The 25910-nt window shown below is 36.9% G+C and overlaps 1 long non-coding RNA gene across 1 annotated transcript in view; it reads left to right on the plus strand.

Moving 5' to 3' along the window:
• LOC123587965 overlaps positions 1-25910 on the plus strand; it is a 181248-nt gene that overhangs the window by 66943 nt on the left and 88395 nt on the right. Inside the window, exon 2 of the long non-coding RNA XR_006707633.1 lies at positions 14692-14849. This is a non-coding gene — a long non-coding RNA (uncharacterized LOC123587965). The remainder of the gene's footprint in view (positions 1-14691; positions 14850-25910) is intronic.

Raw genomic sequence — 25910 nt, forward strand, 5'->3', positions numbered from 1 at the left:
AATGCAAAGCTGCACCTTTCCTTAAAACTTCTCAAACGGGTCATGCTGAATGATTTCTTAATTTTGTTATAGAACAGGAGAAGCATTTTCTCTATTTTTCATTTTCATGTTGACTGTTTTATACCTGTCGAGTAATTTTTTCCCATCCTTCTTGCTCCATTTCTTACTTTTTCTTTTTTTTTCTTCTCCTCTTTCCTCTTCTTTTATTTTATTTTATATTTATTTTATTTTTTAGTATTTGTGGATGAATCAAGCAATGCTAGTTTCTGTGTAATTATTGTTAATGCGGTCCAGGTATTTGCTTCTAGACTTAGCTCCTTTATCACTGTGTAAGAAACTAGATTTTTGGCAATTATCTAACTGTCCTAGAGCTGAGAAAGCACTTTGATCTCTTCTGTTTCCATCATGGGTCACTACTAGATGTGTAAAACACATTTTTCTACCTGTATACATTTGTGATTTGTGGCTTGGCTCTTATTTTAATGAAAATTGATCTTTCTTTTTTATTTTTTCTTCATTTGATAATTTTCTATATTTTCAATGGGTTACAAAAGAGGGGAGGGTGTAAAACTGCCTTTTTCTGCCATCTTTAAAGACAAAATATATTTTGAATAATCACATAAATGAATATATGAACTGATATAGAACAATCATCTTTATAGTGAAAATGGCCAGTAAGGTAAAGAAGCCAATGTCTTTTTTGTGGGTTCATTCTGAAATGCTTTAACTGCTTAACGTTAAATTTTTTTAATATATATTTAATTCCTAGAATGACGACAATTCAATTATTTTAACATGCATAATACTTAAAATATGTGTAAAATTCAACTTGCCATAGTAACTGTAAATTTATTATTGAAAGCACCGATGTTTATTTGTACTGTTGAAACAATAACCATTTAGAATACTCATCACATTTGAAAAGATGTGAGTATAAAGGGTATAGAAAATGAAGTTTTCTTCTTCCAAATAATACCATAATAGAATGGGGGTGGGAGAGGAAATGTTTTTATTTTTAGGAATTGAGCATTCTTGATCTGAAGGTTTCAGTAAGTAACAAGATAAAATACTATCTCTGGGGGGATTCTGGGAAGATGGTGGCGTAGGAGGACTCTGGGCTCACCGCGCGTCCCGCAGATCACTTAGATTCCACCTACACCTGCCTAAATAACCCAGAAAACCACCAGAAGACTAGCAGAACGGAGTCTCCGGAGCCAAGCGCAGACGAGAGGCCCACGAAAGAGGGTAGGAAGGGTGGAGAGGCGGTGCGCTCTACACAGACTGGCTGGAGGGAGCCGGGGCGGAGGGGCAGCCCACGGGCCAAGTAGAGCCCCCGAGTCTGGCTTGCAAAAGCTGAGGGGCCGGACGCAGTGTGTTCCAACAGCAAGAGGGATTTGACATCTGGAAGGTTATAAGCTAAGAGCTCTGCTCGGAGAACGGGAGGGTTGGAGGACAACGGAGGGAGAGTTGTTGAGCCCAGGACAACAGCTCAGTTTGGCAGGGAACAAAGGCACTCCCAGTGCCATCTTCCTCGCCCATCCCCCAGCCAAAATCCCAAAGGGAGCCAGTTCCTGCCAGGGAACTTGCTTGCACCACGTAAACATCCAATGCTGTGCTTCTGCGGATCCATCCTTCTGGTGGGTCTGACTCCCTCCCTGTGCCGCAGGGCGCCTCCCGAAGCGGATCTCCAAAGGAAAAGTGAGCTGAGCCTGCCCTTCCCACCCCTGTGCACCCTGCCAATCCACCCCAGCTAATATGCCAGATCCCCAGCACCACAAGCCTGACAGTGTGCAAGTAGCCCAGACGGGCCATGCCACCCCACAGTGAATCCCTCCCCTAGGAGAGGGGAAGAGAAGGCACACACCAGTCTGACTGTGGCCCCAGTGGTGGGCTGGGGACAGACATCAGGTCTGACTGCGCCCCGCCCACCAACGCAAGTTATTCAAGACAGCACAGGGGAGGGGCGCCTGGGTGGCGCAGTTGGTTAAGCATCCAACTTCAGCCAGGTCACGATCTCACGGTCCGTGAGTTCGAGTCCCGCGTCAGGCTATGGGCTGATGGCTCAGAGCCTGGAGCCTGTTTCCGATTCTGTGTCTCCCTCTCTCTCTGCCCCTCCCCCGTTCATGCTTTGTCTCTCTCTGTCCCAAAAAATAAATAAACGTTGAAAAAAAAAAATTAAAAAAAAAAAAAAAAGACAGCACAGGGAAAGTGCCCTGCAGTCCCGCACCACTCCAGGGACTATCCAAAAACGGAAGAATTCCCCTCAGAAAAACATCCAGGAAATAACAACAGCTAACGAACTGATCAAAAATGATTTAAACAATATAACAGAAAATGAATTAAGAATAATAGTCATAAAATTAATTGCTGGGCTTGAAAAGAGTATAAAGGACAGCAGAGAATCTCTTGCTACAGAGATCAGGGGACTAAGGAACAGTCAGGAGGAGCTAAAAAATGCTATCAACGAGCAGCAAAATAAAATGGAGACAACTACGGCTCGGATTAAAGAGGTAGAGGAGAGAATAGGTGAACTAGAAGATAAAATTATGGAAAAAGAAGAAGCTGAGAAAAAGAGAGATGAAAAACATCCAGGAGTATGAGGGGAAAATTAAAGAACTAAGTGATGCACTAAAGAGAAATAATGTACGCATAATTGGTATTCCAGAGGAGGAAGAGAGAGGGAAAGGTGTTGAAGGTGTACTTGAAGAAATCATAGCTGAGAACTTCCCTGATCTGGGGAAGGAAAAAGGCATTGAAATCCAAGAGGCACAGAGAACTCCCTTCAGACGTAACTTGAATCGATCTTCTGCAGGACATATCATAGTGAAACTGGCAAAATACAAGGATAAAGAGAAAATTCTGAAAGCAGCTAGGGAGAAACATGCTCTAACATATAAAGGGAGACCTATAAGACTCGTGACCGATCTCTCTACTGAAACTTGGCAGGCCAGAAAGGAATGGCAGGAGATCTTCAATGTGATGAACAGAAAAAATATGCAGCCGAGAATCCTTTATCCAGCAAGTCTGTCATTTAGAATAGAAGGAGAGATAAAAGTCTTCCCAAACAAACAAAAACTGAAGGAATTTGTCACCACTAAACCAGCCCTACAAGAGATCCTAAGGGGGATCCTGTGAGACAAAGTACCAGAGACATCGCTACAAGCATGAAACCTACGGACATCACAATGACTCTAAACCCATATCTTTCTATAATAACACTGAATGTAAATGGACTAAATGCGCCAACCAAAAGACATAGGGTATCGGAATGGATAAAAAAACAAGACCCATCTATTTGCTGTCTACAAGAGACTCATTTTAGACCTGAGGACACCTTCAGATTGAGAGTGAGGGGATGGAGAACTATTTATCATGCTACTGGAAGCCAAAAGAAAGCTGGAGTAGCCATACTTATATCAGACAAACTAGACTTTAAATTAAAGGCTGTAACAAGAGATGAAGAAGGGCATTATATAATAATTACAGGGTCTATCCACCAGGAAGAGCTAACAATTATAAATGTCTATGCACTGAATACCAGAGCCCCCAAATATATAAAACAATTACAAACATAAGTAACCTTATTGATAAGAATGTGGTAATTCCAGGGGACTTTAACACTCCACTTACAGACACACGGATAGATAGATAGATCATCTAGACACACGGTCAATAAAGAAACAAGGGCCCTGAATGAGACATTGGATCAGATGGACTTGACAGATATATTTAGAACTCTGCATCCCAAAGCAACAGAATATACTTTCTTCTCGAGTGCACAATGAACATTCTCCAAGATAGACCACATACTGGGTCACAAAACAGCCCTTCATAAGTATACAGGAATTGAAATCATACCATGCATACTTTCAGACCACAATGCTATGAAGCTTGAAATCAACCACAGGAAAAAGTCTGGAAAACCTCCAAAAGAATGGAGGTTAAAGAACACCCTACAAAGAATGAGTGGGTCAACCAGGCAATTAGAGAAGAAATTAAAAAATATATGGAAACAAACGAAAATGAAAATACAACAATCCAAACGCTTTGGGATGCAGCGAAGGCAGTCCTGAGAGGAAAATACATTGCAATCCAGGCCTATCTCAAGAAACAAGAAAAATCCCAAATACAAAATCTAACAGCACACCAAAAGGAAATAGAAGCAGAACAGCAAAGACAGCCTAAATCCAGCAGAAGAAGAGAAATAATAAAGATCAGAGCAGAAATAAACAATATAGAATCTAAAAAAACTGTAGAGCAGATCAACGAAACTAGGAGTTGGTTTTTTGAAAAAATAAACAAAATTGATAAACCTCTATTCAGGCTTCTCAAAAAGAAAAGGGAGATGACCCAAATAGATAAAATCATGAATGAAAATGGAATTATTACAACCAATCCCTCAGAGATACAAGCAATTATCAGGGAATACTATGAAAAATTATATGCCAACAAACTGGACAACCTGGAAGAGATGGACAAATTCCTAAACACCCACACTCTTCCAAAACTCAATCAGGAGGAAATAGAAAGCTTGAACAGACCCATAACCAGCAAAGAAATTGAATCGGTTATCAAAAATCTCCCAACAAATAAGAGTCCAGGACCAGATGGCTTCCCAGGGGAGTTCTACCAGACATGTAAAGCAGAGATAATACCTATCCTTCTCAAGCTATTCCAAGAAATAGAAAGGGAAGGAAAACTTCCAGACTCATTTTATGAAGCCAGTATTACTTTGATTCCTAAACCAGACAGAGACCCAGCAAAAAAAGAGAACTACAGGCCAGTATCCCTGATGAATATGGAGGCAACAATTCTCAATAAGATGCTAGCAAATCGAATTCAACAGCATATAAAAAGAATTATTCACCATGATCAAGTGGGATTCATTCCTGGGATGCAGGGCTGGTTCAACATTCGCAAATCGATCAGTGTGATACATCACATTAATAAAAGAAAAGGTAGGAACCATATGATACTGTCGATCGATGCAGAAAAGGCCTTTGACAAAATTCAGCAACCTTTCTTAATAAAAACCCTCAAGAAAGTCGGGATAGAAGGAACATACTTAAACATCATAAAACCCATTTATGAAAAGCCCACAGCTAACATCATCCTCAATGGGGAAAAACTGAGAGCTTTTTCCCTGAGATCAGGAACATGACAGGGATGCCCACTCTCACCGCTGTTGTTTAACATAGTGTTGGAAGTTCTAGCGTCAGCAATCAGACAACAAAACGAAATCAAAGGCATCAAAATTGGCAAAGATGAAGTTAAGCTTTCACTTTTTGCAGATGACATGATATATACATGGAAAATCCGATAGACTCCACCAAAAGTCTGCTAGAACTGGTACATAAATTCAGCAAAGTTGCAGGATACAAAATCAATGTACAGAAATCAGTTGCATTCTTATACACTAGTAATGAAGCAACAGAAAGACAAATAAAGAAACTGATCCCATTCACAATTGCACCAAGAAGCATAAAATACCTAGGAATAAATCTAACCAAAGATGTAAAGGATCTGTATGCTGAAAACTATAGAAAGCTTATGAAGGAAATTGAAGAAGATATAAAGAAATGGAAAGACATTCCGTGCTCATGGATTGGAAGAATAAATATTGTCAAAATGTCAATACTACCCAAAGCTATCTACACATTCAATGCAATCCCAATCAAAATTGCACCAGCATTCTTTTCGAAACTAGAACAAGCAATCCTAAAATTCATATGGAACCACAAAAGGCACCGAATAGCCAAAGTAATTTTGAAGCAGAAGACCAAAGCAGGAGGCATCACAATCCCAGTCTTTAGCCTCTACTACAAAGCTGTCATCATCAAGACAGCATGGTATTGGCACAAAAACAGACACATAGACCAGTGGAATAGAATAGAAACCCCAGAACTAGACCCACAAACGTATGGCCAACTCCTCTTTGACAAAGCAGGAAAGAATATCCAATGGAAAAAAGACAGTCTCTTTAACAAATGGTGCTGGGAGAACTGGACAGCAACATGCAGAAGGTTGAAACTAGACCACTTTCTCACACCATTCTCAAAAATAAACTCAAAATGGATAAAGGACCTGAATGTGAGACAGGAAACCATCAAAACCCTAGAGGAGAAAGCAGGAAAAGACATCTCTGACCTCAGCCGTAGCAATTTCTTACTTGACACATCCCCAAAGGCAAGGGAATTAAAAGCAAAAATGAATTACTGGGACCTTATGAAGATAAAAAACTTCTGCACAGCAAAGGAAACAACCAACCAAAGTAAAAGACAACCAACAGGATGGGAAAAGATATTTGCAAATGACATATTGGACAAAGGGCTCGTATCCAAAATCTATAAAGAGCTCATCAAACTCCACACCCAAAAAACAAATAACCCAGTGAAGAAATGAGCAGAAAACATGAATAGACACTTCTCTAAAGAAGACATCTGGATGGCCAACAGGCATATGAAAAGATGCTCAATGTCGCTCTTCATCAGGGAAATACAAATCAAAACCACACTCGGGTATCACCTCACGCCAGTCAGAGTGGCCAAAGTGAACAAATCAGGAGACTGTAGATGCTGGAGAGGATGTGGAGAAATGGGAGCCTTCTTGCACTGTTGGTAGGAATGCAAATTGGTGCAGCCACTCTGGAAAACAGTGTGGAGGTTCCTCAGATAATTAAAAATAGACCTACCCTATGACCCAGCAATAGCACTGCTAGGAATTTACCCAAGGGATACAGGAGTACTGATGCATAGGGGCACTTGTACCCCAATGTTTATAGCAGCACTCTCAACAATAGCCAAATTATGGAAAGAGCCGAAATGTCCATCAACTGATGAATGGATAAAGAAATTGTGGTTTATATACACAATGGAGTACTACGTGGCAATGAGAAAGAATGAAATATGGCCCTTTGTAGCAACGTGGATGGAACTGGAGAGTGTGATGCTAAGTGAAATAAGCCATACAGAGAACGACAGACACCATGTTGTTTCACTCTTATGTGGATCCTGAGAAACTTAACAGAAACCCATGGGGGAGCGGAAGGAAAAAAAAAAGAGGTTAGAGTGGAAGAGAGCCAAAGCATAAGAGACTCTTAAAAACTGAGAACAAATTGAGGGTTGATGGGAGGTGGGAGGGAGGGAAGGTGGGTGATGGGTATTGAGGAGGTCACCTTTTGGATGAGCACTGGGTGTTGTATGGAAACCAATTTGACAATAAACTTCATATATTGAAAAAAAAATTTTTTTAATTAAATAAAAAAAAATACTATCTCTTACCTAAGAATTGTGCCTCTCATTGAAACTTCTTAAAATATTGATTTTCCTCAAGTAAAGTTTTTCAGTTTTACTCCCTTTGAACCACCATATTAAATTGCTTTTTGGCAATATGACAATACTATCAATGATAGAGGAATTCATATTTTGTAGTGCATTATCACAGGTGAAACAAATATACATATATATGTGTATATATATATATATATATATAAAATGAACAATAAGGATGAAATCAATTAAAATTAAACCTGTTTGGTATGGTTTGAATCAATCAGGCTGTGTTGTTTCAGTGTTGTGAAAGGTGTTGGAATACTGAAACATTGCTGAGCAATTCATCATAAATGAATATATAGAATTTCTGAAGGGCAGTTTGCCCATTTACATCAAAATATGTGGAAATGTGTAAATCTTTTGGTGCAGAAAACTTTCTTCCAAGATGTAATCATGCAGAAATAAATACAGATATATATGAAGATTTGTCTATAAAGATTTTTTTTTATTACAGCATTGTTTGGACTAGTATTAATTTAGAAACCAAGCAAAAGATAACAGTCAATTATAAAATACACATGGGTTTGGGGCACCTGGGTGGTTCAGTCAGTTAAGCTTCCGACTTCAGCTCAGGTCAGGATCTTGCGGTTTGTGAGTTCGAGCCCCGCATCAGGCTCTGTGCCGGCAGCTCAGAGCCTGGAGCCTGCTTTGGATTCTGTGTCTCCCTCCCTTTCTGCCCCTACCCTGCTCATGCCGTCTCTCTCTGTCTCTCAACAATAAATAAATACTAGAAAAAAAAAGTTTAAATACACATGGGATGTAGTTCTCCCAAACCATTATAAGTAATATTATAGAAAGGAAGTATGATAAGACATACTGTTAGATTATAAAATATTTTACATAACTAAGGTTCAGAGTAAAACTATATATTTTAGAGTAAAGTTACAATATAAATATAGATCAAGGATATTAATTGAGAATGTGACATGTATCAAAACTGTCAGTGGTAGGGGTACAGAATGCAAAGTAATACAATAAAATTATTTAAAAATATATGCTTCTGTCTCACATATTTTTGAAGTTTTGTAAGAAGACAGCTATTAATAAAATAATCTATATAAGACATTGTAAACAGAGACTTTATTTTGGGGGAACTGAATAAAATGATCCCCATGACCAACTAAAAACTATATTTTTCAGTTACACATAGCCAAAAGAAAAATAATACGTGTTCAAGTGGAATGATATGTAAAAAGTCGGTCATAAGCTTAGGAGTAAAGGGCATGCTCTCATTTCTCCTTTTTTCTCATCCATCAGATGAATACGAGAATATGGCAGAATGGCCTCTCTAGTACCATCCATATTTGAGTAATTCCATAGGTATTGCAGAAAACAGGCTAAAAGTTTTGGCTTAGCATTGTGGTTTTAACTACTTTTATGTAATAATGTGAGAAACAGCAAAACTTTTATCTTGTTGAGGTCCTGTTTTTCTGGGTTCTACTGAATAGTGAAACATCACATTGGTAAGTACAGCTTGCAGATTATCTATTGCACAATAGAACATTCTCTAGGTGTGGCACTGAAACAACAATCTGTCAGAGACCAAAGGGAGTGAGAAAGGTTGGCTAATGTATGTAGGAAACAGAACATACAGGGTACTTTGATTTTGTTTGGGTGGTAAGATGATCAAAACCAACTTAGGCAATCATTTTATTTTCTATCTTTGTGGATATCAGCAAAGAATTAAAACTCTAGAAATAAGTAAAAGCAGTCCCAGGAGCCTATCTATAGGAGTCTGATTCTTGGGATCATTCCTAATACCAAGTATAGAATTGCACTGACAAGAAAACAGGCATCGCTTCATTTCTTTTGTTTCATTTTGAAATAATTTTAGTTGTACAAAAATAGTAATGTTAGCATAAGCATCTCCCTTACACTGTTTAAGCCTGGTGCAGAAGTCAAAACTAAGAAATTAATATTGGTTTAATCCTGGTAAAAAAGTAAGAAATTAATATTGGTACACAATACTGTTAACTGAAGTATAGATATATTTGGATTCCATCAGTTGTTGTTGTTGTTGTTATTGTTTATTTTCCCCAATAATATCCGCCCCCCCACCATGATCTTCTATACAAGAGACCACATTGCATTTATAAGCCTTAATCTCCACAAGCTTTTAACATTTTCTCAGCCTTTTCTTATTTTTATGACCTTAACACTTTTGAAGAGTACTGGTCAGTTATTAGGTAGAATGTCCTTCAGTTTGAGTTTGCCTTATTTCTCACATGATTAGGGGCATGATTTTTGAATACCACAGATGTGAAGTACCTTCATATCAGAGACACATATTATAACACAGATTATGTTAACCTTGATCAGCTGGTTAAGGTGATTTCTCCTAGGTTTCTCCACTATGAATTACTTTTTTCCCCCTTTCCATACTCTATTTAAATAAATAATGAAGGGAGTCACTAAGTTCAACCATCAGTCTTGGGGAGGGGAATTAAATTCCACTTATTGCAGGATGAATATCAAAGAACTTGTAAATATATGTTTAAACAAGCACAGTAATTAATAAATATATTGGGGAAGAGATAACTTTGAAGCTATGAAAAACCCCAGCTCTTCTTTAAAGTTTTGTCTGTTTTTTTTTTAATGTTTATTTATGTTTGAGGGAGAGAGAGAGAGAGAAGTAAAGAGAGAGAGAATGTGAGCAGGGGAAGGGCAGAAAGACAGAGAATCCCAAGCAAGCTCCACTGTCCACATAGAGCATGAGGAGGGGCTCAAACTCATGATCATGACGTGAGCCAAAATCAAGAGTTGGAGGCTTAACTGACTGAGGCATGCAGACTCTCCTAAAAGTTTTGTTAATTTAGCATTCATCTGTGTATTTTAGATATAGTATTTTTGTTAAGTTTTATTTTATTTTATTTGAGAGAGACAGAGACAGTGTGAGTAGGGAGGGGCAGAGAGAGGAAAAGAGAGAATTTTAAGCAGGCTCTGCACTGTCAACTCAGAGCCTGATGCGGAAATGAGCCCACGAAACTCTGAGCCGAAACCAAGATTTGGATGCTTAACCGACTGAGCTTCCCAGGCGCTCTTGGATACAATAATTATTATACTGGTTTTCTGAAGATCACTTTCTATATCCTTCATTATTTATACATTTATTGCTTAAAGTCCTTCTATAGGATAAATTTATTCTTTCACTCCGTTTGTTAATTTATTCAATAATTCATATGAATACAAATTCATGAATATTTATTTTTGATCAAATAGTTTCAGTTTTGATCATGGGGAATTCTTTCAGGTTGACTCTTTTGCTCTTTTGGCATTCCCCATTATTCATGTATTGCTTATTTGTCTATTTTATTTATTTAGTCCTTATTTATTGATAAGCTTCAAGCTTTTTTTTTTCCCTGCCTCAGTTCTAGATTCAATAATTTCTCCTTGAAACCATGGTTATTAAAACATTTTTCTAAGTTTTCTTTTCCCCTAGAGACTGTACAGATTTATGTTTAAATTTAAGTATATGAAATATTTTGAGTTAAATTTTGTGTAGTGTCTGTGATACATGTTGATGTCTTTGTGTAGGGGGGATTTTGTGTGTGTGTGTTTGTGGGGTTTTTTTGATATCTATTTATTTATTTTTGTATACTTGCCCTTTGTTAGGCAAAGGATGTTGCCTTTCATTCTTAATTTTCTGAGATTTAAAAGTTTTTTTTAAACAAAAATGGGTTTTACAATAATTTTCCTACATCAATTGAGAAGATTGTATTTATATTCTATTCAAATGGTGAAGTATATTAATTGATTTTCAAATGTTGAATCAGTCTTGCATTCCAGGGATGAAACTGACTTGGCTGTGATATATTATTCAGTTTATAGTATGCTGTAGTTAGTCATTAATACTTTGTTAAAGATTTGTTATTGTTGAAGCTTATCTGTGTTCATTTATTTAACTGATACAGATCTTTTCAAATTATCATTTTTAGAATGTGCTTTCAGTAGTATATGTATTTCAAGTGTTGATATATTTCATCCAGGTTCTCAAATTTATGAGCATAAAATTATTTCCTTATCATAAAATTATTTCCTTATCATGTTTGTGAGTGTATGGGCTTAGCAGCAAACTGGCTTTTCTTTCACATCTGATACTGTGAAATATATACTTGATGGTAATGGTGGTAGTGTTTGTGTGGTTAATCAGCTTAGCTAGAGTACCAATTTTATTCATCTCTTCCAAGAACCAGCTCTGGTTTCATTATTATTTTCTATTTCCTAATGTTGTCAATTTTATTGATTTCTACACTGCTTCCTTTGCATTTAATTTGTTCTCCTTTTTCTAGTCTCTTAAGGGAGAAGGTTTGCTTAGTAATTGGAAATCTTTCATTTTCTAATATAAGCACTTAATTTTGTAAATCACTGTCTAAGCACTAATCTGGTTTTATACCACACATTTTAATATGTTTTCAGTTTTTGTTTGTTTGTTTTCTTTTGATGATGATCCCTAAAGATAATTTGACTTTTCCAGCAATCCTAGCTGTATCGAACCATTGATTTTCCTAGAAGCGTGTTGGCATGCTGGTGGGAGCATAGGAAAGGAAACATTCTCTGAGGCACTGATTAACCTTTAGGTAGGCTCTCTGACCTTGTGTGTTGGGAAATGTGACTTTCAAAGCTGCTTCTGGTCCTCTACCAGATATAGCCATGTATTCATGCTCTTTCCCTATGGGGACAGTCTTTATTTTTCCTGTTTCTCTTCACAGTACTCATGAGTATAATTTTCTTGACTATTTCCCTGCAGATTAAAGGGGTTTTTTTTGTTTTGTTTTCTTTTGTTTTTGTTTGTTTCTTTAGTTTGTTTTAGTGTTAAAGCAATTATACTTCAGACAGGCTTCCTCCTGGTGTTAGACCCTGGACCTCCCTTTTTGAGCATTTACTTTAGAAAAACTGCAATTATAAATTTTCTCCCTGTCCCTTTGAGATGTACATCCTTCCCCATCCTCTTGCCAGTTTTACAGTCGAGGAATGTCTTTTTCAAGAACCTGGAAACATCTCTTTGAAAAGCAATCATCAAGGAAGATAGTAACCCCTCTTTCTCCATTTCTGTGGGAAGGGAGCCTAGCTTTGATAAACACTAATGAACAAATACAGATGACGTAACTGTTCATCACCCTTTCCCCTAAAATCCTCCAGAACTTTTCGAATAGCTCACTCAGTGTTTAAATCCCTCCAAGTTTTTGCCACCCCCCCCCCTTTCCTGTAGGGTGGCATTCAATCTCCTCTGTTGCAATATTCTTGGCCCTATTGCAATAACTTTAAATAAAGTCTTCCTTGTGATTTCTAATGTGTCATTAAAACTTTTCTTTGACAACAGGGGACATGGCTTTGGTGGACTCTTCCTATAGCCAGCACTAAGTGTCCTAGGTAAAATTTTTCTAGGATTCCATGACCATCCTTGTGAGCACCTTGAGAGGTTCCTGTAGGAAAGGCCTGTAAGAGAGTGTGAATACATCCTCTAGGGATTTCTCACTCTCAAGTTGCTCAACTTAGCAATTTTTAATCATTTTTGCCTGAATCTTCTTATCAGTTTATTTGGTGTTCATTGACATCTGTCCTAGGTCATTCAGTGCTCTAATCCTATTTCTCCTTTCAGATTCCTATCTCTCTCCAGATTTCAACTTTGTTTGCTTTACAACTTCAGTTCTCTCATGTGTTCAAAGTAGTCATTATTCTTCAGCTTGTTCAGCTATGGTCTTATAATAAGGGTGGAAGGAGCTCTCCTTCCAGTTCTCAGAACCTAGAAATTTTTTAACAGGTAGAAACTAACATTATGATTTTAAAAACTGAACTAAAAAGAGGAAACACAAAAGTAGTAACTCCAGAAAGTAACTACCACATCTAGGGCTGGGGGAGTGAAAGAAAGAGATTAGAACCTAGAATCTTAGGAAAGTGATCCCACAGATATAGGGCTCAGCTCTATGCATAGAGGGTACTGTCACAAAAGTGCTGTTGTCTGAAGTTTTCAGCAGTGCCTGTGTGGAGCTTGGACTTAGACCTTTCAGGCCGAGGCTTCAGCTGTCTAGTGCTAACGGGAAATTGAAAACAACTGCTGCCATGTTAACTACCTATCCATGGAGAGTGAGGACTGTTGCTAGAGTGATGCTGACAAGAATAGTGAGCAAATTAGGTATATTATGTCCACTCAGAGTTCCTCAGATTCTCAGTCTTTCTCTCTAGCACCTCCTTTTAGTTCAGTATAGCAGCCATAAGTAAAATAAATGCATCATCCCAGCCCTAGCACCACGAGTATTAAAAGATGAAGAAAATAGCTCAGTAATCAGCACAAAAATGTCTTAATGTTGTTGCTTTCAAAAGTAGATATATACTATTCCAAATTATATATACTATATATATATATATATAATAAACACGGTTATATGTTTTATATGCATATAAAATATACGAATTAATATATTATACCTTGTTATATGACACCTTTTTAAAAATTTTTTAAATTTTTTTATTTATTTTTGAGAGAGAGAGAAAGCAAGCAGGGGTGGGACAGAGAGAGGGAGACACAGAAACCAAAGCAGGCTCCAGGCTCTGAGATGTCAGCAGAGAGCCTGACATGGGGTTTGAACCCACGAACCATGAGATCATGACCTGAGCTGAAGTCGGACGCTTAACCGACGAACCACCCAGGCAACCTATGACTCCTTTTTGATGGCAAGAATACTTGAGAGATTAAAGAGACATATACACAAGGGAGAGAAATGACTCGTTCCGTTTTAAATTCTTTCTCATGTTTTGTTTTTTGTTATTCTTGCTGGTTAGTTTTATTTCATTGTTTGCTTGAACACCTTGATAGAGGAAATATGTTAACGCTAGAATCTAATTGAATCTATTTGAATGACCTATCCACTTCAACAGATGCATTCTCTAAGGGCAGGATTCTCCATGGCATCATGAAGACAGTTTTGGAAAGCATATCATTGGAAATGTAATACCGCATTCTCAGTACATCATGTCACATTATGGGGTGCATTATCCTTCTGCTGTGTGAATTTTATTCCCATTACCACACAGAGAAAATAGAAAGAAAATTAAACTTTAAGAGTTTGCTTTGTTTTAGGGCTTATAAATTATCATTGCTAATGAATTTTTATCAATATCATGTGGAACGAAAAGATAGAAATTTTATGTATCTATGGCTTTTCAATTTTTCTGCATACAATGAATTTTGAATTACTGTGTCTAGAGCCATTTTATTATGGTTTTCTTTTTCCCTTAAGAATAAGTTGTTCTTATAACAAATCATTTAAATGTTACTATATGAAACGTTACTATATGAAAAGCTTTCCCAAAATGTATGTTGTGAAATTGTGTATATAACGGTACTTTTTTTTTTTTTAAGGCAAATGTACACACACAGGAAACACAGTGTTCTTGAGTTGCATGCTGTGCTTCAGTAGCTGTCTTTTGTTCAGAACTTCAGCATACTTGCAGATCATTTACCGTGTGTTTGATATACAAAACCAGCACAGGCTCTTTTTAAGCTGCCTCCATGACTGGGTGAGTAATCAGATTGCTAAAAGTGGACATAAAGGGGATACACATGAAGGATTTTTATCAAAAGTTGCCATTCCACATATCACAGCTGGAAATCTAATTGTGCTTGTATTCATGTATCCATTTATTATACTTTAAAATTTACCATCTGTGTGAATCCTTATGTTTTTATATAGAAGAAAACCTTCACAGTAGATGTGTATAAGCTGGGACTTATAATTCAAAGACAAAAATCAAATCAAAGCAAAACATAATTGAACATTTTGTGTTGGTGGTGGTGGGTGGTAATCCTATTTGCATTTTAAATGTATAATCTTGATTAAGTTTTGTGACCCAACTTCAGTGACCCGACTTGAAATATCTTTAAAAAGAAAAAAACAAATCATTTTTTTCTCTATTCAAGTGGAAAAAGTAAAGCAGTATTTATTTTACAAAAATGGAGAACTTATTTGTAAAAAATTTGAGATCTTCTTATATTTACTTTTGGAGTTAGGGAGAATTTAAGAAACCTTATCTGTCTTATTATACGTGTCAGTATACATGAATAAAAAACAAATCATAGATCACAGTTTGAGGAGTCTCCAGGAGTGTGTGTATGTGTGCTTGTATGTATGTAACAATTAATGTTATTTCCTATATGAGAGCCTTGTTCACTGATGTATTCCTTCAAGAGATTATCTTCTCAAAAGTACAGTTTGCATATGCGTTTAAATTTTAAGTAAAGAAAATGATAAAATTACATGTGTAATGAGTGCTAAAATCACCTTAAAAATATATTTGATAAAATGTGCAATAAAAATATGTATTTTGAAATAAAATAATAAATGAGCAAACTATTTTCAAAGATATAGAATGAAATCCATAATTTATGGTTTTAAAATTGCTCTCCCAGTTTATGCTGTTTATGTTAAGAGATGTTATTCTAAGTTGTTGAGTACCTTATAAGCATTCTATACATTCTTCTGGAGGTGAAACAAACTTTTACAAATTGGGTGTTAATATAAAATAAAATAAAATAAAATAAAATAAAATAAAATAAAATAAATAATTGGATTATAAAATTCCAATACATCACAGAATTTTGAAATAGTAAAACGGTCAATATTTTTAAAAATAATAAATTTTTAAAGTTTATTTATTTATTTTGAGAGAGAAAGAGAGTACACAAGCAGGGGGAAAGGGGAAAAGGAAGAGGGAGAGAAAGAATCCCAATTAGGCTCTATATTCAGAGAAGAGCCTGAGGTGGGGCTTGATCCAACCACTGCGAGATCATGACCTCACCCAATATTAGGAGGCTTAACTGACTGAGCCACCCAGGTACCCCTAAAAAATAGTAATTTTATTTTGGGCAAAATGGCTTCAAGTCCTCAGTTGAAATATTCTCACTGAGAGCTGATTAACAGAGAAGTTTAAGCCAAGATTGTACGTTGAATGAGGAAGAACTAGCATCTGCTGAGCCTTTAGGAAAACTTCCATTGAGATAAAGTTACATTAATTCATTATCTTCTATATTTTCATAAGTGAAGGTGAAGTTGTAAAAAAGATTCATTGAGGTTTTTTTTTCCTTGCTCAGAAATGTTAGCGATAAGAGAAATAAAGATGATCCCTGACCAGTATACTCAAAAAATTGCCAAGAATATGATTATGACACACTCATATCATTATTTAATAATTGTTGTCATTAAATACTTGGTAATTGTTTCATAATCATGTTTAGCCATACATAATGTTATAATGGAACAAATATGAACAAAATGACCAATGACTTGTTCTCATATCAATAGTTGGTACTTGAATATGGATTTTTGATAATTATTGAAAATCACCAATGACATATACAATATAAATCAATTTTTGTGTTCATTTGTATTTTGAATACGATCCTTAAAGCCAGTCCATTGGTTAGGACCAAAATTCCTCACTCATCTTACTTTTCCTGTAAGGCACAGGATACTCTACTCATGGCCCAAAAGCATGTGGTATTAGAAATCCAAAGTCAACCAGTATTCACCTGTCTCCTACATAGAAACTGAAAATTAGTACCTTGCTTTTCTTCCCTATGAAACTAATAAGATATAACAATACTTACAGTTATTTTATCATAGTTTACCCACATGCCTGGGATCTTGGTGTCTTTCACTTACCCTCTGGGTTACATCTCTAAAACTATGTAACTTCCTGCAACCTCTGCCCATATACACAGAGGAGATGTTTGCCTTGTTTCAATTAGTTTCCATTCATAACTGATGCAGGAATGAAAAAGGACCATCCTGCTTCCCATTGGAGACCCTTTCTCCCATGCTCCCCTTTCCGCTGCAGTCCCTGCAAGCAGAAAATGTCCTGTTTAATAACAAAAAAAAAAAAAAAAAAAAAAGAGAGAGAGAGAGAGAGAGAGAGAAACAAAGAAAAAAGAAAAAAGAAAGGTATTTGAAGAAAAGTGCTATAACTCAAGCATTTATAAATTGTCTTTGGAAGTTGTTCAGTTACAAGACAACAGAAGTATGGTCACTGGGGGACCAGTGACTTCCCTAAAGTGATTTGAACAAAGTGAATTGCTGGAAGGACATGGATTTCAAAATAAAAAGGACAGCCAAAATAGCAAAACAAGAACTGCGAAGCTGAGTGATAATATTATAAAGCTACATCACATAGAGAACCCTCGTCAGGAACTAAAGCATTAATCATGTCAAATTCATTATTTACTGGTGATCTTTAGAACAAGAGTGATATTGGATGATGACCTCAATGTAATACCTTGCTTTAATTACTCAATTTGTAGAGAAAAATCTACTGATTTTCTGATTAATGAAAGGCTTTAGAAAAAACTACTTTAAAAATAACATTTTCAATAGTTGCATTTTTGCTGTTCAAAACACATTTTTAGGGACTGGAAACATTGTCATATTCTATAATCATAAAAAGTATGAGATTCTTTTTACATGAAGGAACACTTTAATTATTAAATTTTCAGGAAAATTTATAGATACAAATAATAGGAAAACAGTATTGAGGATGTGTTGAATTTTATCAACTTGAATGTATAATTGCTCTTTGTTATAAAGTATGTTTATTTTTCTACATTTTCATTAACTCTATAGCTTAAAATGTCTCTTAAATATTTGAAGAATCACAAGATATACTTTTATTAAATGTAACATTTTTCTAGATAGGATGGAAACATAAACTGATTTATCAAACTTCGTTTAATACATTTATGTTTTTTATTTTTATTTACCTATTTTTTAATGTTTATTTTTATTTTTGAGAAAGAGAGACAGTATGAGCAGGGGAGGGGCAGAGAGAGAGGGAGAGATAGAATCCCAAGCAGTCTCCACAATGTCAGCACAGAATCCTACTCATGGTTTGATCCCATAAACCGTGAGATCATGACCTGAGCCAAAATCTAAAGTCAAATACATAACCAACTGAGCCACCCAGGCACCCCTATGGATTTTTAAATATACCCTTTAAATTATATTTGTAACAAAACATTTTTTGAATAGATTTTTTTAAATGTTTATTTTTGAGAGAGAAAGAGCACTTCTGTGAGTGGCAGAGGGGCAGAGACAGAGGGACACAAGAGTATCTGAAGTGGGCTCTGCACTGACAGCAGAGAGCCCTATGTGGGGCTTGAACTCACAAACCATGAGACCATGACCTAAGCCAAAGTTGGACACTTAATGACTGAGCCACTCTGGTGCCCCTTTTTGAAGAGATTTTAAACTGGAAGGAAAATAATAAATATAGTTGAATGTTTATAATTTTACCTTTTCTAATGTTCAAAATGTTGATAATATGTTTATTTCAAATCTCTTTTACGTAGAAACTTACAGTGAAAATTATTTTCACATTCTGTGAAACTAGGTTTCCATTTACTTGTTCAATAGAAGTCATTTGCATCAAATATTTAAAAATGCCCTTGGCAGGGATTTAATTTGAAATGCAGTCTTAAATCTAAGTAGGAGAGTCAATTAATATGTGAAAAGCTGTAAGTTTCAGAACACTGCTTCTTCTGCTTCCTTCCTTCCTTCCTTCCTTCTTTCTTTCCTTCCCCCCTTCTTCTATTTTTCCTACTTTTATTTTTTCTTTCCCTCCCTTTCTTTCTCTCTCTTTTCCCCTTCTTCCATCTTTCTTTCTTTCTTTCTTTCTTTCTTTCTTTCTTTCTTTCTTTCTTTCGTCTTTCTTTCGTTCTTTCTTTGGCATGATTATGGACCATCTATATTTAAGCTAGTTAAAGAGGAAATTGTAACAGAGAGAGAGAAAACAGTGAAAAGTAATATGACTGATGGATTATAACTCTCAGTGGAGGTTGATTAATTGTCAGTTCTGGGTATTAAAGCAAATGTGGTTGATGGGTAACGAACAGGTTTCAGAGAGATGTTTCAAATTGAGATTATGGAAAAGATCCTGTTTTGGGTAATGACAATGCCCTAGGCATTACCATGGGTGAAAATTGACCAGAGTGAGAAAGAAGACAGGATCATTCAAAGACTGGAAATGAAGGATCTCAGCTACCAAAATGTTGGTAAGATTATCTCCTTGAAGCACAAATTACTAAGAATTATGACAGTAATATTAGAGAGAGAGTGAGACAGACTTTAAATAAAGTCTTTGAGGAATTGACTAGAGCATATTTAATTCCTATACATAAATAGAACAGTGGGTGGAATATTCTGATGATAGGAGATTCAGACTTGGTTTTCAAGATGATGGAAGCATAACTGTCAAGAAACTGCATCTGGAAGCAAAAAGGACATCTACTCCCTTGGTACACAGAATAGTAGCACCCAAAGTTGTCCATGACCTAATCCTTACAACATGTGAATATATTCCCTTACATGGCAAAAGTGATTTTGCAGATGTCATTAAGTTAAGGATCTTGAGATGGGTCATCATGGTGGACCAAATCCCAAAGACCCTCAAAAAAGGGAGGCAGAAGGGTAGAGCCAGTGAGGAAGATGTGATGAAAGAAACAAACGTCAGACTGATGCAACCAAGGCAAGGTTGAGAAGCCTCTAGAATCTGGAAAAGGAGAGGAACAAACTCCCCTCTTCACGCTCAAGAAGGCACCCAGCTCTGCCAGCCTGCTTTAGACTTCTAACCTCCCAACTGTACAGTAATAATTTTGTGTTGTTTTAAGCCACTATATTTGTGGTAATTTGTCACAACAGTACAGTAGGAAATCAATAAAACCCCACATCCAAATACAGTGTAACATAATTTAGGAAAGAAAACAGACACCACCTGAGAGAGCTGTAAATGAAGAGACAGCTGGATTTCATTTAGAGCAAGAACATGAAAATTGATCATAGACCATATGAGGAGGACATTAGGGAAATATTTCAGGAGTTTGGGAAGAGTGGACACTGGGCTTACAAAGGAATGTATATAGACTAGAATAGGACTAAGAATCTGGGGGGTAAGGGGATGAACTGGGCTTCCCATGTTGCCTGACAAAATGAGGAAATAGAGAACAAATGAGATTGGTATATATGCCACAAGACACCAGTGATGGTGAAGTAAGGGTGGCATGGAATACAGGGTAGCCTTTCAATGAATAATCATACTTGACCATGAAGTCATGGAGGCAAGGAAAGGGTGGTCTTAAATGGGGCATCCAGAACTCCCAGTCTCTCTTATTATAAAACCATGCAAAATTATGAGGTTTTCTCTTTATACCTACCAATAGACAGTATAAAAGATGAAGGACAAATTGATTAAATAAGCAATGCATAGACACTATAATCTAAGTGTAAGTAAATCATACTTTGTATCTGAGGTTTAAAAAGAGGAATTGAGTAGCTTTGTGGGTTTTGGGAGAAAAGAGTTTGCTGAATCATGACAAGTTATATGGAGACTTAGAAGCAGGACTAGGAATAAGAAACACCTGAAATTTGTATTAGATGTATCTGTTTGAATTTAAGAGAGAACAGGATCATGAGGTGTTATGAACTAGAATTTCATGAAGTGATAATTATCAATAGCAATGAAGAACTGTGACTATTCCTCTCCATGATGAGAACCAGAACTCTGGTTAGGACTTTAGCTGTTTCATACTGAAGTTTGGAAAAGCTCGAATTTTATTTTTAAGTTAATTTAATTAATTTCTTTTTTAGAGAGAGTAAAAGCGGGGGAGAAGAGCAGAGGGAGTAAGAGAGAATATTAAGCAAGCTCCAAGCTCAGTGCAGAGCCCAGAGTAGGGCTCAATCCCACGACCTTGGGATCATGACCTGAGCCAAAATCAAGTTGACACTTAACTGACTGAGCCACCCAGGCACTCCTGGAAAAGCTTTATTTTTGTGTGTATTTTATGAGGCAAATTGCTAAATAATATGGATCCCACAAATAAAAGATAGCATTTAAAGAGCTTTAAGTAAAAGAGACCAATGCATGCAAGTAAAATTGCACTTTTAACAATGGTGATGAAAAAAGAAAAACCGTGCCTGATGATTCCTCATATTCTTTCCTTTTGAAAAATGAGTGTCTTATTTTACTGCATGCTTTCAGTACAATATGTTAGTCCATGAATTTTGTAAAAGATGAATCCATAGGAAATTATCAGAACAGCAATATATGTCCCAAAGCCTAAATTCAATAGCAGTTGTACACATACTAGTTCAGCAAGCAGTACTGGATTTTCACAAACATGCTGACTTATGATGACCAAAATGAGAAATGAATAACCAGCAATGGAGCCTGGATAGCAATAAGTGGAAGTCGGCAGATGGTGTGTGAATATCACACTGGCACTGGAAAATAGCAGAACAGACAGCCACGCTTACTATGATGACAGATTGACTGACTAGAAAAGCTTGAATGCACTTGTGGTGTTTTCCCTAGTGTTTTAATTGGAGACATAAAAGTTCATATTAAACTCCATATCAGTTAGAAATGATAAGTCAAATTCAACTTAGTGTTGGCTTGGTATATCTGTTCATTTTGTGTGTGTGTGGGAAGGGGAATCTGTATACTGACTAATTAGCATAGAAAATGATCTACTTTTACATCATTCAGCAGATACTAATGGTTTAGTGGATGTCCTTTGAAATAAAATTAAGTGACCCAGAAAAGCATGAATATTATACCTAACTTTATGTGATATACTGCTTATGATAAAATGTGAAGTTTAATTATTTTCAAAGAAAATATAGCCAATAAGGTGATTTAGTCAGAAGCATCGTTCATCTCTACCTTACTCCAAAAGGTTGCATTAAATCATCAAAACAATAGCTATTTTTATACTGTAATGATGTGTCAACTTGTCTATAAATTTGTAGATGAGTCAAAGGTGAGTTAAGAAATGCAGACTTTCCAGATAAGTAATCCTCATGGTGCTTGAATTTAAATGATCGATGACAAAACAAAATATATTAGGAACACGAGGAAATATCCTTTCAAGGAACACATCTATAATATAATTTGAAGATATGATATATAGGGATGAAATAATGTATCTTTTAAAGTTTTCAAATATTATCATCTATATTCAAAAGTATTATTCAAATAATTATGCAAGAAATTATTGACATTATACATTTATTGTATATAGTCCCTTCTGACATATGCAGGTAAGCTATAAATAATTGAGGGGGGGATCTTCAAATGTAATCAAACTATGACCTACTATCAATATTATGATTGACAGTGTATATGAGTTTGAGAAGCAGTGAACACCCTTTCTCTTCAGCTTCTTGACCCACTCACAATTCACAGAAATAACTGTTTGTGAAAAAAGTCTAATTTATACCTCTATGTGGATATTTAGTCCGGTTTTTAAAAATATTTTGAGTAAATGTCTGAGTCGATTTTAAGAAATCTTTTTACGATCAATGAATATTTTAGTATTTGTCATTATTTTGATGAATGTTCAAAATATGTTTTTAGCGTCATAATGGGAAGAAATATGGTTGTGAAATATTTAGAGACTTTGGCAGAATTTCTACTTTTCAAGGTGAAAGTTGTGACATCTGGCTTATGATCGCATGCAATATATATTAAATTGACTAACTCATTTGACTAATGTGTTGTTTAATATTTTTCCGGATCCTATGTATTGAATTATGTCCACATAGGCTTGGCCAAATCTACAAAGCCAATTTGGAAATATAATAAGGATGCTCAGTTGTTGACCATGAACTCCTCTGTCAGTGTTTAGGGACCTTTTAATGTGCAGTCTATAGATAGCATCCAATATACTTAAATAGGCTATACAAAAAATGTCTTTTTCAGGAATTTAGTTAGGGAAAGTCCAAAATAGCAAATTAAAGAATAAATAAAAGAATTAATTTTCCAGATTAAAAACAAGAATCAAATTAGTATGTATTGTTCACTACTTCCTTGTGGAGAGGTAAAGTTATTGCCTGCACAGTTTAAAAAAGAAATGAGTTGGGGCGCCTGGGTGGCGCAGTCGGTTGAGCGTCCGACTTCAGCCAGGTCACGATCTCGCGGTCCGTGAGTTCGAGCCTCGCGTCGGGCTCTGGGCTGATGGCTCGGAGCCTGGAGCCTGTTTCCGATTCTGTGTCTCCCCCTCTCTCTGCCCCTCCCCCGTTCATGCTCTGTCTCTCTCTGTCCCAAAAATAAATAAAAAACGTTGAAAAAAAAAATTAAAAAAAAAAAAAAACAAGAAATGAGTATCTTCAGTTTCTGATGTTGTATCCAGCTGTCCAAATGTCTTCATATCAGTTATAATTTCCTAAAAATATTCATCTGTGTCACCCTTATTGACTATGTCATAATGTCTCATATATTTTATTTAACTTCAAACTAATATCAGGTGTCACTTTGCTTCAATGTACTTGACACATTTTTTATAAAGAATTGATAAAATAGAATATCCAATCCTTTTCCTGTTATTGAGGAAAAGTGAAAAGAGATCTGTAGAAATGTTGGTCATATGAATTACTGTCAAGATATGCTTTAAAAAGGTCAAAAATGTTCTTTTGATTATTAGAATTTTAAAGTAGCAGTGGGAAAGGAATATCCCCCAAATTCAGTATAAAGTGACTAAGTTTTGAGAGAAACAGAGAGACACACTTCAGGAAATAATCTAAGAATTGACCATTCGATCAATCCTCAAATCAGAAGTAACATCTATCTTCTTTAAATAAGAAAAAAGAATTTCAAAAAAGAAAAAAAGAGGAGATTTGTAGCTAAGATTGTAGCATACTTGGAAGACCCTAAGTTTGTATCATCCCTCAAACTATCAAATCACCTGAAGACCCAAGAAATTGATCAAAGGACTGACACAGCAAACTCCACAACTAGATGGAGAGAAGAGGCCACACTGAGGAAGGTAGGAAGTATGGAGATGTAGTTTAAGGGAGAAATGAATCATGGGTGCTGTGGAGAGAAAAGAGTCTTAGTCATGGAGGCACAAAAGAGAGGAGCTCACAGGGGAATGAATGCATGAGGAGAACACTTCCCCAAAGCCATTGGCTAGAAAAATGAGAGGGGCTGATTTTCATGAGTTTTTGCAACCAGTGGGACTCCAGGACTAGAGATTTATGTGGGCTTGTCTGGGACAGAGCCCTGAAGACACTGCCCTACACCTGAAGAGAAGTCAAGCAAACAACTGGGGCAGATGGCACAATCTGAGGAACTCCTAAGATGCATAGAGAGGAGATTGTTCTCTCTTCTTAGAGTGCATCTGTGAGAGGTGGAGTTACACAGATGCCTCTCCATGCACAAAAGAGCCCATGGGCATCATTTCCCTCCCCTGCACCCTAGCATAGGTTCAGAGCCCCCTCCCGAAAGCAGTTCAGCCTGACACTGGCTGACTAGCCACTAGCTCCAAGTACCATGCCCCTGTGCTCTGGTGCAACTGCCATTCTTGGCCAAAACTATTTCTCAGTGTGGCAAGACCATATCCAGAACACCAGTGCAGGTCCCTGCCTACACAATATTCCTAAAGTTTGGAATTTTAAGTCACTGGGCTTGGCTGGGGTAGACTCCTTAGGGCACTGCTATGCTCCTGGAGAGAAAGCAGAAAATCAACCTGGAGACAGCATGAAAACAGCAATCTGAAGAATGCCTCAGATGCAGAGCAGAGAGAATATTTGCTCTTCTGGGAGTGCTTCTCTGAGACCAGCAAACACAGAGACCCCTTTCCAGGGACAAAGGAGCTGACTGGTGCCATTTCCCTCCCCCACCCCTCAGCATAAGCACAGAGCCACCTGTAATAAACAACATAGTACTGACACTGGCTGCCTAACATGCTTGCACCAAGTCCAGCCCTTCTGCATTCCCCAGGTACTGCCCTTCTTGGGCAAGTGTACCCCATTCCCAGCTCCACAGGCCCCTTCTGCAGGAGATCAGCAGAAACTCCTGCTCACACTACATCTCTCAACTAGAGAGCTCTGCAAGGCTTCAGTTCTAGTGGAAGTAGCATCTAGTCTCTTAACAAGACCAGAGCATACCTTGTTTAAGTGTGCCACACTGTGATCAAGGTCCATACACTGCCCATTGCAGGCAAGGAGAGCTTCTGAAGATGACTGGACTGAAAGAGCAGCCAAAGCACAGCAGCAAAGTGCACCAGCACAAACCAGGGGCACTCCATGAAACACCAGGCCCTAGACACTGTGTGATCTCTTTTTTTCATAAAGCCATTACCTCAGAAGTAGGAAATATAACAGGCTTTTGTAACACAGAGAAGAAGACAGAGACTTAGACAAAAATGCCAAGATGGAGGAATTCATCCCAAATAAAGAACAAGATAAAGTCAAGGCCAAAGATCTAATTGAAACAGATATAAGGGGGCGCCTGGGTGGCGCAGTCGGTTACGCGTCCGACTTCAGCCAGGTCACGATCTCGCTGTCTGTGAGTTCGAGCCCCGCATCAGGCTCTGGGCTGATGGCTCAGAGCCTGGAGCCTGTTTCCGATTCTGTGTCTCCCTCTCTCTCTGCCCCTCCCCCGTTCATGCTCTGTCTCTCTCTGACCCAAAAATAAATAAACGTTGAAAAAAAAAATTAAAAAAAAAAAGAAACAGATATAAGTAATATGCCTGATGGAGAATTTAAAACAATAATCATAAGGATACTTACTGAGCTTGAGAAAAGAAGACTTCAA

The sequence above is a fragment of the Leopardus geoffroyi genome, chromosome D3, assembly GCF_018350155.1.
Source record: "Leopardus geoffroyi isolate Oge1 chromosome D3, O.geoffroyi_Oge1_pat1.0, whole genome shotgun sequence".
NCBI classification, from domain to species: Eukaryota; Metazoa; Chordata; class Mammalia; order Carnivora; family Felidae; genus Leopardus; species Leopardus geoffroyi.